Source organism: Scyliorhinus torazame, chromosome 4 (genome assembly GCF_047496885.1).
Source record: "Scyliorhinus torazame isolate Kashiwa2021f chromosome 4, sScyTor2.1, whole genome shotgun sequence".
NCBI lineage: Eukaryota > Metazoa > Chordata > Chondrichthyes > Carcharhiniformes > Scyliorhinidae > Scyliorhinus > Scyliorhinus torazame.
Genome location: NC_092710.1, coordinates 304,190,968 through 304,203,467, shown reverse-complemented (window position 1 = coordinate 304,203,467; position 12,500 = coordinate 304,190,968). Strand labels below are relative to the sequence as shown.

Below are 12,500 nucleotides of genomic sequence, written 5' to 3'. Positions count from 1 at the left end.
ACACTTGCCTGCGGGCTCAACTCAGGCAGGCGGCTTGGTCGGGCCATTCAGCTGCTGCAGCTTTGCCGGGCCTTTGCAACGCAGCACGGTTGTGTGCCTTGGCGTGCTGCACTTTGATGGGCACGCCAGCTGGCCCGTGTGGCCGCAAGCCAGTGTGTCGGCAGGACGTTCTCTCTCCTAGCCTGAAGGCGCCGCATGAATGCAAGTTGTGGCATTGGGGCTGGTGTGGAAAGCGAAGGAAGAGAGAGCTGGCTTGCATTGCCTGCCTGACCCTTGTGCTGGCTGTGCTGAGAGAAGTGCGCAGCGTTGCAATGTGGAAAGGCAGCAGCGTGCAGGCGGCAGGCTGGTGTGAGGTGGGCGGGGCTTGCAGTTTTCCTTGGGGAGGTGGAGAAGAAAAAAGAGAGCTAGGTGGGGACGGCATGAAGGGGAGCGCGTATCAGGCATATAGGCTAGAATTAGCAGGTGAAGGAGAGAAAGAGGAGGAGAAGTAGAAGTAGAAGTAGAAAAAGAGAGAGAAAAAATTGAAAACAACCGGAAAGAAGAAGTTGCGAGGGTGCTAGCGTGGCCAGCTTGAATAGGTGAGAAGACGGTGCTGTAGATGCTTATGGCCATGCTAGTCTGAAAACGCCCGATCTCGTCTGATCTCGGAAGCTAAGCAGACTCAGGCCTGGTTAGTACTTGGATGGGAGACCGCCTGGGAATACCAGGTGCAGTAGGCTTTTGCGGCCAGCAGAGACTGCTCACGCCAAGCACTCTCCACACCAGAGGCAGGCCAACCTTTTGCTGCTCTCTGCGTCCTCGCCATTCCTCCCAACACTTGCCTGCGGGCTCAACTCAGGCAGGCGGCTTGGTCGGGCCATTCAGCTGCTGCAGCTTTGCCGGACCTTTGCAACGCAGCACGGTTGGTTGCCTTGGCGTGCTGCACTTTAATGGGCCCGCCAGCTGGCCCGTGTGGCCGCAAGCCAGTGTGTCGGCAGGACGTTCTCCTAGCCTGAAGGCGCCGCATGAATGCAAGTTGTGGCATTGGGGCTGGTGTGGAAAGCGAAGGAAGAGAGAGCTGGCTTGCATTGCCTGCCTGACCCTTGTGCTGGCTGTGCTGAGAGAAGTGCGCAGCGTTGCAATGTGGAAAGGCAGCAGCGTGCAGGCGGCAGGCTGGTGTGAGGTGGGCGGGGCTTGCAGTTTTCCTTGGGGAGGTGGAGAAGAAAAAAGAGAGCTAGGTGGGGACGGCATGAAGGGGAGCGAGTATCAGGCATATAGGCTAGAATTAGCAGGAGAAGGAGAGAAAGAGGAGGAGAAGTAGAAGTAGAAGTAGAAAAAGAGAGAGAAAAAATTGAAAACAACCGGAAAGAAGAAGTGGCGAGGGTGCTAGGGTGGCCAGCTTGAATAGGCGAGAAGACGGTGCTGCAGATGCCTACGGCCATACTAGTCTGAAAACGCCCGATCTCGTCTGATCTCGGAAGCTAAGCAGACTCAGGCCTGGTTAGTACTTGGATGGGAGACCGCCTGGGAATACCAGGTGCAGTAGGTTTTTGCGGCCAGCAGTGACTGCTCACGCCAAGCACTCTCCACACCAGAGGCAGGCCAACCTTTTGCTGCTCTCTGCGTCCTCGCCATTCCTCCCAACACTTGCCTGCGGGCTCAACTCAGGCAGGCGGCTTGGTCGGGCCATTCAGCTGCTGCAGCTTTGCCGGGTCTTTGCAACGCAGCACGGTTGTGTGCCTTGGCGTGCTGCACTTTGATGGGCACGCCAGCTGGCCCGTGTGGCCGCAAGCCAGTGTGTCGGCAGGATGTTCTCTCTCCTAGCCTGAAGGCGCCGCATGAATGCAAGTTGTGGCATTGGGGCTGGTGTGGAAAGCGAAGGAAGAGAGAGCTGGCTTGCATTGCCTGCCTGACCCTTGTGCTGGCTGTGCTGAGAGAAGTGCGCAGCGTTGCAATGTGGAAAGGCAGCAGCGTGCAGGCGGCAGGCTGGTGTGAGGTAGGCGGGGCTTGCAGTTTTCCTTGAGGAGGTGGAGAAGAAAAAAGAGAGCTCGGTGGGGATGGCATGAAGGGGAGCGAGTATCAGGCATATAGGCTAGAATTAGCAGGAGAAGGAGAGAAAGAGGAGGAGAAGTAGAAGTAGAAGTAGAAAAAGAGAGAGAAAAAATTGAAAACAACCGGAAAGAAGAAGTTGCGAGGGTGCTAGCGTGGCCAGCTTGAATAGGTGAGAAGACGGTGCTGCAGATGCTTATGGCCATGCTAGTCTGAAAATGCCCGATCTCGTCTGATCTCGGAAGCTAAGCAGACTCAGGCCTGGTTAGTACTTGGATGGGAGACCGCCTGGGAATACCAGGTGCAGTAGGCTTTTGCGGCCAGCAGAGACTGCTCACGCCAAGCACTCTCCACACCAGAGGCAGGCCAACCTTTTGCTGCTCTCTGCGTCCTCGCCATTCCTCCCAACACTTGCCTGCGGGCTCAACTCAGGCAGGCGGCTTGGTCGGGCCATTCAGCTGCTGCAGCTTTGCCGGACCTTTGCAACGCAGCACGGTTGGTTGCCTTGGCGTGCTGCACATTAATGGGCCCGCCAGCTGGCCCGTGTGGCCGCAAGCCAGTGTGTCGGCAGGACGTTCTCCTAGCCTGAAGGCGCCGCATGAATGCAAGTTGTGGCATTGGGGCTGGTGTGGAAAGCGAAGGAAGAGAGAGCTGGCTTGCATTGCCTGCCTGACCCTTGTGCTGGCTGTGCTGAGAGAAGTGCGCAGCGTTGCAATGTGGAAAGGCAGCAGCGTGCAGGCGGCAGGCTGGTGTGAGGTGGGCGGGGCTTGCAGTTTTCCTTGGGGAGGTGGAGAAGAAAAAAGAGAGCTAGGTGGGGACGGCATGAAGGGGAGCGAGTATCAGGCATATAGGCTAGAATTAGCAGGAGAAGGAGAGAAAGAGGAGGAGAAGTAGAAGTAGAAGTAGAAAAAGAGAGAGAAAAAATTGAAAACAACCGGAAAGAAGAAGTGGCGAGGGTGCTAGGGTGGCCAGCTTGAATAGGCGAGAAGACGGTGCTGCAGATGCCTACGGCCATACTAGTCTGAAAACGCCCGATCTCGTCTGATCTCGGAAGCTAAGCAGACTCAGGCCTGGTTAGTACTTGGATGGGAGACCGCCTGGGAATACCAGGTGCAGTAGGCTTTTGCGGCCAGCAGTGACTGCTCACGCCAAGCACTCTCCACACCAGAGGCAGGCCAACCTTTTGCTGCTCTCTGCGTCCTCGCCATTCCTCCCAACACTTGCCTGCGGGCTCAACTCAGGCAGGCGGCTTGGTCGGGCCATTCAGCTGCTGCAGCTTTGCCGGGCCTTTGCAACGCAGCACGGTTGTGTGCCTTGGCGTGCTGCACTTTGATGGGCACGCCAGCTGGCCCGTGTGGCCGCAAGCCAGTGTGTCGGCAGGATGTTCTCTCTCCTAGCCTGAAGGCGCCGCATGAATGCAAGTTGTGGCATTGGGGCTGGTGTGGAAAGCGAAGGAAGAGAGAGCTGGCTTGCATTGCCTGCCTGACCCTTGTGCTGGCTGTGCTGAGAGAAGTGCGCAGCGTTGCAATGTGGAAAGGCAGCAGCGTGCAGGCGGCAGGCTGGTGTGAGGTAGGCGGGGCTTGCAGTTTTCCTTGAGGAGGTGGAGAAGAAAAAAGAGAGCTCGGTGGGGATGGCATGAAGGGGAGCGAGTATCAGGCATATAGGCTAGAATTAGCAGGAGAAGGAGAGAAAGAGGAGGAGAAGTAGAAGTAGAAGTAGAAAAAGAGAGAGAAAAAATTGAAAACAACCGGAAAGAAGAAGTGGCGAGGGTGCTAGGGTGGCCAGCTTGAATAGGCGAGAAGACGGTGATGCAGATGCCTACGGCCATACTAGTCTGAAAACGCCTGATCTCGTCTGATCTCGGAAGCTAAGCAGACTCAGGCCTGGTTAGTACTTGGATGGGAGACCGCCTGGGAATACCAGGTGCAGTAGGCTTTTGCGGCCAGCAGAGACTGCTCACGCCAAGCACTCTCCACACCAGAGGCAGGCCAACCTTTTGCTGCTCTCTGCGTCCTCGCCATTCCTCCCAACACTTGCCTGCGGGCTCAACTCAGGCAGGCGGCTTGGTCGGGCCATTCAGCTGCTGCAGCTTTGCCGGGCCTTTGCAACGCAGCACGGTTGTGTGCCTTGGCGTGCTGCACTTTGATGGGCACGCCAGCTGGCCCGTGTGGCCGCAAGCCAGTGTGTCGGCAGGACGTTCTCTCTCCTAGCCTGAAGGCGCCGCATGAATGCAAGTTGTGGCATTGGGGCTGGTGTGGAAAGCGAAGGAAGAGAGAGCTGGCTTGCATTGCCTGCCTGACCCTTGTGCTGGCTGTGCTGAGAGAAGTGCGCAGCGTTGCAATGTGGAAAGGCAGCAGCGTGCAGGCGGCAGGCTGGTGTGAGGTAGGCGGGGCTTGCAGTTTTCCTTGAGGAGGTGGAGAAGAAAAAAGAGAGCTCGGTGGGGATGGCATGAAGGGGAGCGAGTATCAGGCATATAGGCTAGAATTAGCAGGAGAAGGAGAGAAAGAGGAGGAGAAGTAGAAGTAGAAGTAGAAAAAGAGAGAGAAAAAATTGAAAACAACCGGAAAGAAGAAGTTGCGAGGGTGCTAGCGTGGCCAGCTTGAATAGGTGAGAAGACGGTGCTGCAGATGCTTATGGCCATGCTAGTCTGAAAATGCCCGATCTCGTCTGATCTCGGAAGCTAAGCAGACTCAGGTCTGGTTAGTACTTGGATGGGAGACCGCCTGGGAATACCAGGTGCAGTAGGCTTTTGCGGCCAGCAGAGACTGCTCACGCCAAGCACTCTCCACACCAGAGGCAGGCCAACCTTTTGCTGCTCTCTGCGTCCTCGCCATTCCTCCCAACACTTGCCTGCGGGCTCAACTCAGGCAGGCGGCTTGGTCGGGCCATTCAGCTGCTGCAGCTTTGCCGGACCTTTGCAACGCAGCACGGTTGGTTGCCTTGGCGTGCTGCACTTTAATGGGCCCGCCAGCTGGCCCGTGTGGCCGCAAGCCAGTGTGTCGGCAGGACGTTCTCCTAGCCTGAAGGCGCCGCATGAATGCAAGTTGTGGCATTGGGGCTGGTGTGGAAAGCGAAGGAAGAGAGAGCTGGCTTGCATTGCCTGCCTGACCCTTGTGCTGGCTGTGCTGAGAGAAGTGCGCAGCGTTGCAATGTGGAAAGGCAGAGCTCTCTGCGTCCTCGCCATTCCTCCCAACACTTGCCTGCGGGCTCAACTCAGGCAGGCGGCTTGGTCGGGCCATTCAGCTGCTGCAGCTTTGCCGGGCCTTTGCAACGCAGCACGGTTGTGTGCCTTGGCGTGCTGCACTTTGATGGGCACGCCAGCTGGCCCGTGTGGCCGCAAGCCAGTGTGTCGGCAGGACGTTCTCTCTCCTAGCCTGAAGGCGCCGCATGAATGCAAGTTGTGGCATTGGGGCTGGTGTGGAAAGCGAAGGAAGAGAGAGCTGGCTTGCATTGCCTGCCTGACCCTTGTGCTGGCTGTGCTGAGAGAAGTGCGCAGCGTTGCAATGTGGAAAGGCAGCAGCGTGCAGGCGGCAGGCTGGTGTGAGGTAGGCGGGGCTTGCAGTTTTCCTTGAGGAGGTGGAGAAGAAAAAAGAGAGCTCGGTGGGGATGGCATGAAGGGGAGCGAGTATCAGGCATATAGGCTAGAATTAGCAGGAGAAGGAGAGAAAGAGGAGGAGAAGTAGAAGTAGAAGTAGAAAAAGAGAGAGAAAAAATTGAAAACAACCGGAAAGAAGAAGTGGCGAGGGTGCTAGGGTGGCCAGCTTGAATAGGCGAGAAGACGGTGCTGCAGATGCCTACGGCCATACTAGTCTGAAAACGCCCGATCTCGTCTGATCTCGGAAGCTAAGCAGACTCAGTCCTGGTTAGTACTTGGATGGGAGACCGCCTGGGAATACCAGGTGCAGTAGGCTTTTGCGGACAGCAGAGACTGCTCACGCCAAGCACTCTCCACACCAGAGGCAGGCCAACCTTTTGCTGCTCTCTGCGTCCTCGCCATTCCTCCCAACACTTGCCTGCGGGCTCAACTCTGGCAGGCGGCTTGGTCGGGCCATTCAGCTGCTGCAGCTTTGCCGGGCCTTTGCAACGCAGCACGGTTGTGTGCCTTGGCGTGCTGCACTTTGATGGGCACGCCAGCTGGCCCGTGTGGCCGCAAGCCAGTGTGTCGGCAGGACGTTCTCTCTCCTAGCCTGAAGGCGCCGCATGAATGCAAGTTGTGGCATTGGGGCTGGTGTGGAAAGCGAAGGAAGAGAGAGCTGGCTTGCATTGCCTGCCTGACCCTTGTGCTGGCTGTGCTGAGAGAAGTGCGCAGCGTTGCAATGTGGAAAGGCAGCAGCGTGCAGGCGGCAGGCTGGTGTGAGGTAGGCGGGGCTTGCAGTTTTCCTTGAGGAGGTGGAGAAGAAAAAAGAGAGCTCGGTGGGGATGGCATGAAGGGGAGCGAGTATCAGGCATATAGGCTAGAATTAGCAGGAGAAGGAGGGAAAGAGGAGGAGAAGTAGAAGTAGAAGTAGAAAAAGAGAGAGAAAAAATTGAAAACAACCGGAAAGAAGAAGTGGCGAGGGTGCTAGGGTGGCCAGCTTGAATAGGCGAGAAGACGGTGCTGCAGATGCCTACGGCCATACTAGTCTGAAAACGTCTGATCTCGGAAGCTAAGCAGACTCAGGCCTGGTTAGTACTTGGATGGGAGACCGCCTGGGAGTACCAGGTGCAGTAGGCTTTTGCGGCCAGCAGAGACTGCTCACGCCAAGCACTCTCCACACCAGAGGCAGGCCAACCTTTTGCTGCTCTCTGCGTCCTCGCCATTCCTCCCAACACTTGCCTGCGGGCTCAACTCAGGCAGGCGGCTTGGTCGGGCCATTCAGCTGCTGCAGCTTTGCCGGGCCTTTGCAACGCAGCACGGTTGGGTGCCTTGGCGTGCTGCACTTTGATGGGCCCGCCAGCTGGCCCGTGTGGCCGCAAGCCAGTGTGTCGGCAGGACGTTCTCCTAGCCTGAAGGCGCCGCATGAATGCAAGTTGTGGCATTGGGGCTGGTGTGGAAAGCGAAGGAAGAGAGAGCTGGCTTGCATTGCCTGCCTGACCCTTGTGCTGGCTGTGCTGAGAGAAGTGCGCAGCGTTGCAATGTGGAAAGGCAGCAGCGTGCAGGCGGCAGGCTGGTGTGAGGTGGGCGGGGCTTGCAGTTTTCCTTGGGGAGGTGGAGAAGAAAAAAGAGAGCTAGGTGGGGACGGCATGAAGGGGAGCGAGTATCAGGCATATAGGCTAGAATTAGCAGGAGAAGGAGAGAAAGAGGAGGAGAAGTAGAAGTAGAAGTAGAAAAAGAGAGAGAAAAAATTGAAAACAACCGGAAAGAAGAAGTGGCGAGGGTGCTAGGGTGGCCAGCTTGAATAGGCGAGAAGACGGTGCTGCAGATGCCTACGGCCATACTAGTCTGAAAACGCCCGATCTCGTCTGATCTCGGAAGCTAAGCAGACTCAGGCCTGGTTAGTACTTGGATGGGAGACCGCCTGGGAATACCAGGTGCAGTAGGCTTTTGCGGCCAGCAGAGACTGCTCACGCCAAGCACTCTCCACACCAGAGGCAGGCCAACCTTTTGCTGCTCTCTGCGTCCTCGCCATTCCTCCCAACACTTGCCTGCGGGCTCAACTCAGGCAGGCGGCTTGGTCGGGCCATTCAGCTGCTGCAGCTTTGCCGGGCCTTTGCAACGCAGCACGGTTGTGTGCCTTGGCGTGCTGCACTTTGATGGGCACGCCAGCTGGCCCGTGTGGCCGCAAGCCAGTGTGTCGGCAGGACGTTCTCTCTCCTAGCCTGAAGGCGCCGCATGAATGCAAGTTGTGGCATTGGGGCTGGTGTGGAAAGCGAAGGAAGAGAGAGCTGGCTTGCATTGCCTGCCTGACCCTTGTGCTGGCTGTGCTGAGAGAAGTGCGCAGCGTTGCAATGTGGAAAGGCAGCAGCGTGCAGGCGGCAGGCTGGTGTGAGGTGGGCGGGGCTTGCAGTTTTCCTTGGGGAGGTGGAGAAGAAAAAAGAGAGCTAGGTGGGGACGGCATGAAGGGGAGCGAGTATCAGGCATATAGGCTAGAATTAGCAGGAGAAGGAGAGAAAGAGGAGGAGAAGTAGAAGTAGAAGTAGAAAAAGAGAGAGAAAAAATTGAAAACAACCGGAAAGAAGAAGTGGCGAGGGTGCTAGGGTGGCCAGCTTGAATAGGCGAGAAGACGGTGATGCAGATGCCTACGGCCATACTAGTCTGTAAACGCCCGATCTCGTCTGATCTCGGAAGCTAAGCAGACTCAGGCCTGGTTAGTACTTGGATGGGAGACCGCCTGGGAATACCAGGTGCAGTAGGCTTTTGCGGCCAGCAGAGACTGCTCACGCCAAGCACTCTCCACACCAGAGGCAGGCCAACCTTTTGCTGCTCTCTGCGTCCTCGCCATTCCTCCCAACACTTGCCTGCGGGCTCAACTCAGGCAGGCGGCTTGGTCGGGCCATTCAGCTGCTGCAGCTTTGCCGGGCCTTTGCAACGCAGCACGGTTGTGTGCCTTGGCGTGCTGCACTTTGATGGGCACGCCAGCTGGCCCGTGTGGCCGCAAGCCAGTGTGTCGGCAGGACGTTCTCTCTCCTAGCCTGAAGGCGCCGCATGAATGCAAGTTGTGGCATTGGGGCTGGTGTGGAAAGCGAAGGAAGAGAGAGCTGGCTTGCATTGCCTGCCTGACCCTTGTGCTGGCTGTGCTGAGAGAAGTGCACAGCATTGCAATGTGGAAAGGCAGCAGCGTGCAGGCGGCAGGCTGGTGTGAGGTGGGCGGGGCTTGCAGTTTTCCTTGGGGAGGTGGAGAAGAAAAAAGAGAGCTCGGTGGGGACGGCATGAAGGGGAGCGCGTATCGGGCATATAGGCTAGAATTAGCAGGTGAAGGAGAGAAAGAGGAGGAGAAGTAGAAGTAGAAGTAGAAAAAGAGAGAGAAAAAATTGAAAACAACCGGAAAGAAGAAGTTGCGAGGGTGCTAGCGTGGCCAGCTTGAATAGGCGAGAAGACGGTGCTGCAGATGCTTATGGCCATGCTAGTCTGAAAATGCCCGATCTCATCTGATCTTGGAAGCTAAGCAGACTCAGGCCTGGTTAGTACTTGGATGGGAGACCGCCTGGGAATACCAGGTGCAGTAGGCTTTTGCGGCCAGCAGAGACTGCTCACGCCAAGCACTCTCCACACCAGAGGCAGGCCAACCTTTTGCTGCTCTCTGCGTCCTCGCCATTCCTCCCAACACTTGCCTGCGGGCTCAACTCAGGCAGGCGGCTTGGTCGGGCCATTCAGCTGCTGCAGCTTTGCCGGACCTTTGCAACGCAGCACGGTTGGTTGCCTTGGCGTGCTGCACTTTAATGGGCCCGCCAGCTGGCCCGTGTGGCCGCAAGCCAGTGTGTCGGCAGGACGTTCTCCTAGCCTGAAGGCGCCGCATGAATGCAAGTTGTGGCATTGGGGCTGGTGTGGAAAGCGAAGGAAGAGAGAGCTGGCTTGCATTGCCTGCCTGACCCTTGTGCTGGCTGTGCTGAGAGAAGTGCGCAGCGTTGCAATGTGGAAAGGCAGCAGCGTGCAGGCGGCAGGCTGGTGTGAGGTGGGCGGGGCTTGCAGTTTTCCTTGGGGAGGTGGAGAAGAAAAAAGAGAGCTAGGTGGGGACGGCATGAAGGGGAGCGAGTATCAGGCATATAGGCTAGAATTAGCAGGAGAAGGAGAGAAAGAGGAGGAGAAGTAGAAGTAGAAGTAGAAAAAGAGAGAGAAAAAATTGAAAACAACCGGAAAGAAGAAGTGGCGAGGGTGCTAGGGTGGCCAGCTTGAATAGGCGAGAAGACGGTGCTGCAGATGCCTACGGCCATACTAGTCTGAAAACGCCCGATCTCGTCTGATCTCGGAAGCTAAGCAGACTCAGGCCTCGTTAGTACTTGGATGGGAGACCGCCTGGGAATACCAGGTGCAGTAGGCTTTTGCGGCCAGCAGTGACTGCTCACGCCAAGCACTCTCCACACCAGAGGCAGGCCAACCTTTTGCTGCTCTCTGCGTCCTCGCCATTCCTCCCAACACTTGCCTGCGGGCTCAACTCAGGCAGGCGGCTTGGTCGGGCCATTCAGCTGCTGCAGCTTTGCCGGGCCTTTGCAACGCAGCACGGTTGTGTGCCTTGGCATGCTGCACTTTGATGGGCACGCCAGCTGGCCCGTGTGGCCGCAAGCCAGTGTGTCGGCAGGACGTTCTCTCTCCTAGCCTGAAGGCGCCGCATGAATGCAAGTTGTGGCATTGGGGCTGGTGTGGAAAGCGAAGGAAGAGAGAGCTGGCTTGCATTGCCTGCCTGACCCTTGTGCTGGCTGTGCTGAGAGAAGTGCGCAGCGTTGCAATGTGGAAAGGCAGCAGCGTGCAGGCGGCAGGCTGGTGTGAGGTGGGCGGGGCTTGCAGTTTTCCTTGGGGAGGTGGAGGAGAAAAAAGAGAGCTAGGTGGGGACGGCATGAAGGGGAGCGAGTATCTGGCATATAGGCTAGAATTAGCAGGAGAAGGAGAGAAAGAGGAGGAGAAGTAGAAGTAGAAGTAGAAAAAGAGAGAGAAAAAATTGAAAACAACCGGAAAGAAGAAGTGGCGAGGGTGCTAGGGTGGCCAGCTTGAATAGGCGAGAAGACGGTGATGCAGATGCCTACGGCCATACTAGTCTGAAAACGCCCGATCTCGTCTGATCTCGGAAGCTAAGCAGACTCAGGCCTGGTTAGTACTTGGATGGGAGACCGCCTGGGAATACCAGGTGCAGTAGGCTTTTGCGGCCAGCAGAGACTGCTCACGCCAAGCACTCTCCACACCAGAGGCAGGCCAACCTTTTGCTGCTCTCTGCGTCCTCGCCATTCCTCCCAACACTTGCCTGCGGGCTCAACTCAGGCAGGCGGCTTGGTCGGGCCATTCAGCTGCTGCAGCTTTGCCGGGCCTTTGCAACGCAGCACGGTTGTGTGCCTTGGCGTGCTGCACTTTGATGGGCACGCCAGCTGGCCCGTGTGGCCGCAAGCCAGTGTGTCGGCAGGACGTTCTCTCTCCTAGCCTGAAGGCGCCGCATGAATGCAAGTTGTGGCATTGGGGCTGGTGTGGAAAGCGAAGGAAGAGAGAGCTGGCTTGCATTGCCTGCCTGACCCTTGTGCTGGCTGTGCTGAGAGAAGTGCGCAGCGTTGCAATGTGGAAAGGCAGCAGCGTGCAGGCGGCAGGCTGGTGTGAGGTGGGCGGGGCTTGCAGTTTTCCTTGGGGAGGTGGAGAAGAAAAAAGAGAGCTAGGTGGGGACGGCATGAAGGGGAGTGAGTATCAGGCATATAGGCTAGAATTAGCAGGAGAAGGAGAGAAAGAGGAGGAGAAGTAGAAGTAGAAGTAGAAAAAGAGAGAGAAAAAATTGAAAACAACCGGAAAGAAGAAGTGGCGAGGGTGCTAGGGTGGCCAGCTTGAATAGGCGAGAAGACGGTGATGCAGATGCCTACGGCCATACTAGTCTGTAAACGCCCGATCTCGTCTGATCTCGGAAGCTAAGCAGACTCAGGCCTGGTTAGTACTTGGATGGGAGACCGCCTGGGAATACCAGGTGCAGTAGGCTTTTGCGGCCAGCAGAGACTGCTCACGCCAAGCACTCTCCACACCAGAGGCAGGCCAACCTTTTGCTGCTCTCTGCGTCCTCGCCATTCCTCCCAACACTTGCCTGCGGGCTCAACTCAGGCAGGCGGCTTGGTCGGGCCATTCAGCTGCTGCAGCTTTGCCGGGCCTTTGCAACGCAGCACGGTTGTGTGCCTTGGCGTGCTGCACTTTGATGGGCACGCCAGCTGGCCCGTGTGGCCGCAAGCCAGTGTGTCGGCAGGACGTTCTCTCTCCTAGCCTGAAGGCGCCGCATGAATGCAAGTTGTGGCATTGGGGCTGGTGTGGAAAGCGAAGGAAGAGAGAGCTGGCTTGCATTGCCTGCCTGACCCTTGTGCTGGCTGTGCTGAGAGAAGTGCGCAGCGTTGCAATGTGGAAAGGCAGCAGCGTGCAGGCGGTAGGCTGGTGTGAGGTAGGCGGGGCTTGCAGTTTTCCTTGAGGAGGTGGAGAAGAAAAAAGAGAGCTCGGTGGGGATGGCATGAAGGGGAGCGAGTATCAGGCATATAGGCTAGAATTAGCAGGAGAAGGAGAGAAAGAGGAGGAGAAGTAGAAGTAGAAGTAGAAAAAGAGAGAGAAAAAATTGAAAACAACCGGAAAGAAGAAGTGGCGAGGGTGCTAGGGTGGCCAGCTTGAATAGGCGAGAAGACGGTGATGCAGATGCCTACGGCCATACTAGTCTGAAAACGCCCGATCTCGTCTGATCTCGGAAGCTAAGCAGACTCAGGCCTGGTTAGTACTTGGATGGGAGACCGCCTGGGAATACCAGGTGCAGTAGGCTTTTGCGGCCAGCAGAGACTGCTCACGCCAAGCACTCTCCACACCAGAGGCAGGCCAACCTTTTGCTGCTCTCTGC

The 12,500-nt window shown here is 57.0% G+C and overlaps 14 non-coding genes and 1 pseudogene across 14 annotated transcripts; all 15 read left to right on the top strand.

The window, feature by feature from the left end:
• Positions 1–600: 600 nt before the first annotated feature.
• On the top strand, positions 601–719 carry LOC140414685 (5S ribosomal RNA). Its single transcript, XR_011943819.1, has one exon. It is a non-coding gene; the product is annotated as a 5S ribosomal RNA (ribosomal RNA).
• Positions 720–1,409: 690 nt separating this feature from the next.
• On the top strand, positions 1,410–1,528 carry LOC140413379 (5S ribosomal RNA). Its single transcript, XR_011942550.1, has one exon. It is a non-coding gene; the product is annotated as a 5S ribosomal RNA (ribosomal RNA).
• Positions 1,529–2,222: 694 nt separating this feature from the next.
• LOC140415042 (5S ribosomal RNA) lies at positions 2,223–2,341 on the top strand. Its single transcript, XR_011944163.1, has one exon. It is a non-coding gene; the product is annotated as a 5S ribosomal RNA (ribosomal RNA).
• A 690-nt stretch (positions 2,342–3,031) lies between these two features.
• LOC140411937 (5S ribosomal RNA) lies at positions 3,032–3,150 on the top strand. Its single transcript, XR_011941148.1, has one exon. It is a non-coding gene; the product is annotated as a 5S ribosomal RNA (ribosomal RNA).
• Positions 3,151–3,844: 694 nt separating this feature from the next.
• LOC140413523 (5S ribosomal RNA) lies at positions 3,845–3,963 on the top strand. Its single transcript, XR_011942689.1, has one exon. It is a non-coding gene; the product is annotated as a 5S ribosomal RNA (ribosomal RNA).
• Positions 3,964–4,657: 694 nt separating this feature from the next.
• On the top strand, positions 4,658–4,776 carry LOC140415384 (5S ribosomal RNA). The gene has a single exon (XR_011944494.1). It is a non-coding gene; the product is annotated as a 5S ribosomal RNA (ribosomal RNA).
• A 1,044-nt stretch (positions 4,777–5,820) lies between these two features.
• On the top strand, positions 5,821–5,939 carry LOC140414001 (5S ribosomal RNA). Its single transcript, XR_011943149.1, has one exon. It is a non-coding gene; the product is annotated as a 5S ribosomal RNA (ribosomal RNA).
• Positions 5,940–6,633: 694 nt separating this feature from the next.
• On the top strand, positions 6,634–6,742 carry LOC140415656 (5S ribosomal RNA; annotated as a pseudogene).
• Positions 6,743–7,432: 690 nt separating this feature from the next.
• On the top strand, positions 7,433–7,551 carry LOC140411936 (5S ribosomal RNA). Its single transcript, XR_011941147.1, has one exon. It is a non-coding gene; the product is annotated as a 5S ribosomal RNA (ribosomal RNA).
• Positions 7,552–8,245: 694 nt separating this feature from the next.
• LOC140413271 (5S ribosomal RNA) lies at positions 8,246–8,364 on the top strand. Its single transcript, XR_011942446.1, has one exon. It is a non-coding gene; the product is annotated as a 5S ribosomal RNA (ribosomal RNA).
• Positions 8,365–9,058: 694 nt separating this feature from the next.
• On the top strand, positions 9,059–9,177 carry LOC140415337 (5S ribosomal RNA). The gene has a single exon (XR_011944448.1). It is a non-coding gene; the product is annotated as a 5S ribosomal RNA (ribosomal RNA).
• Positions 9,178–9,867: 690 nt separating this feature from the next.
• Positions 9,868–9,986, top strand: LOC140414902 (5S ribosomal RNA). Its single transcript, XR_011944028.1, has one exon. It is a non-coding gene; the product is annotated as a 5S ribosomal RNA (ribosomal RNA).
• A 694-nt stretch (positions 9,987–10,680) lies between these two features.
• Positions 10,681–10,799, top strand: LOC140411935 (5S ribosomal RNA). The gene has a single exon (XR_011941146.1). It is a non-coding gene; the product is annotated as a 5S ribosomal RNA (ribosomal RNA).
• Positions 10,800–11,493: 694 nt separating this feature from the next.
• LOC140413270 (5S ribosomal RNA) lies at positions 11,494–11,612 on the top strand. The gene has a single exon (XR_011942445.1). It is a non-coding gene; the product is annotated as a 5S ribosomal RNA (ribosomal RNA).
• Positions 11,613–12,306: 694 nt separating this feature from the next.
• LOC140411934 (5S ribosomal RNA) lies at positions 12,307–12,425 on the top strand. The gene has a single exon (XR_011941145.1). It is a non-coding gene; the product is annotated as a 5S ribosomal RNA (ribosomal RNA).
• The last annotated feature ends 75 nt before the right edge of the window (positions 12,426–12,500 follow it).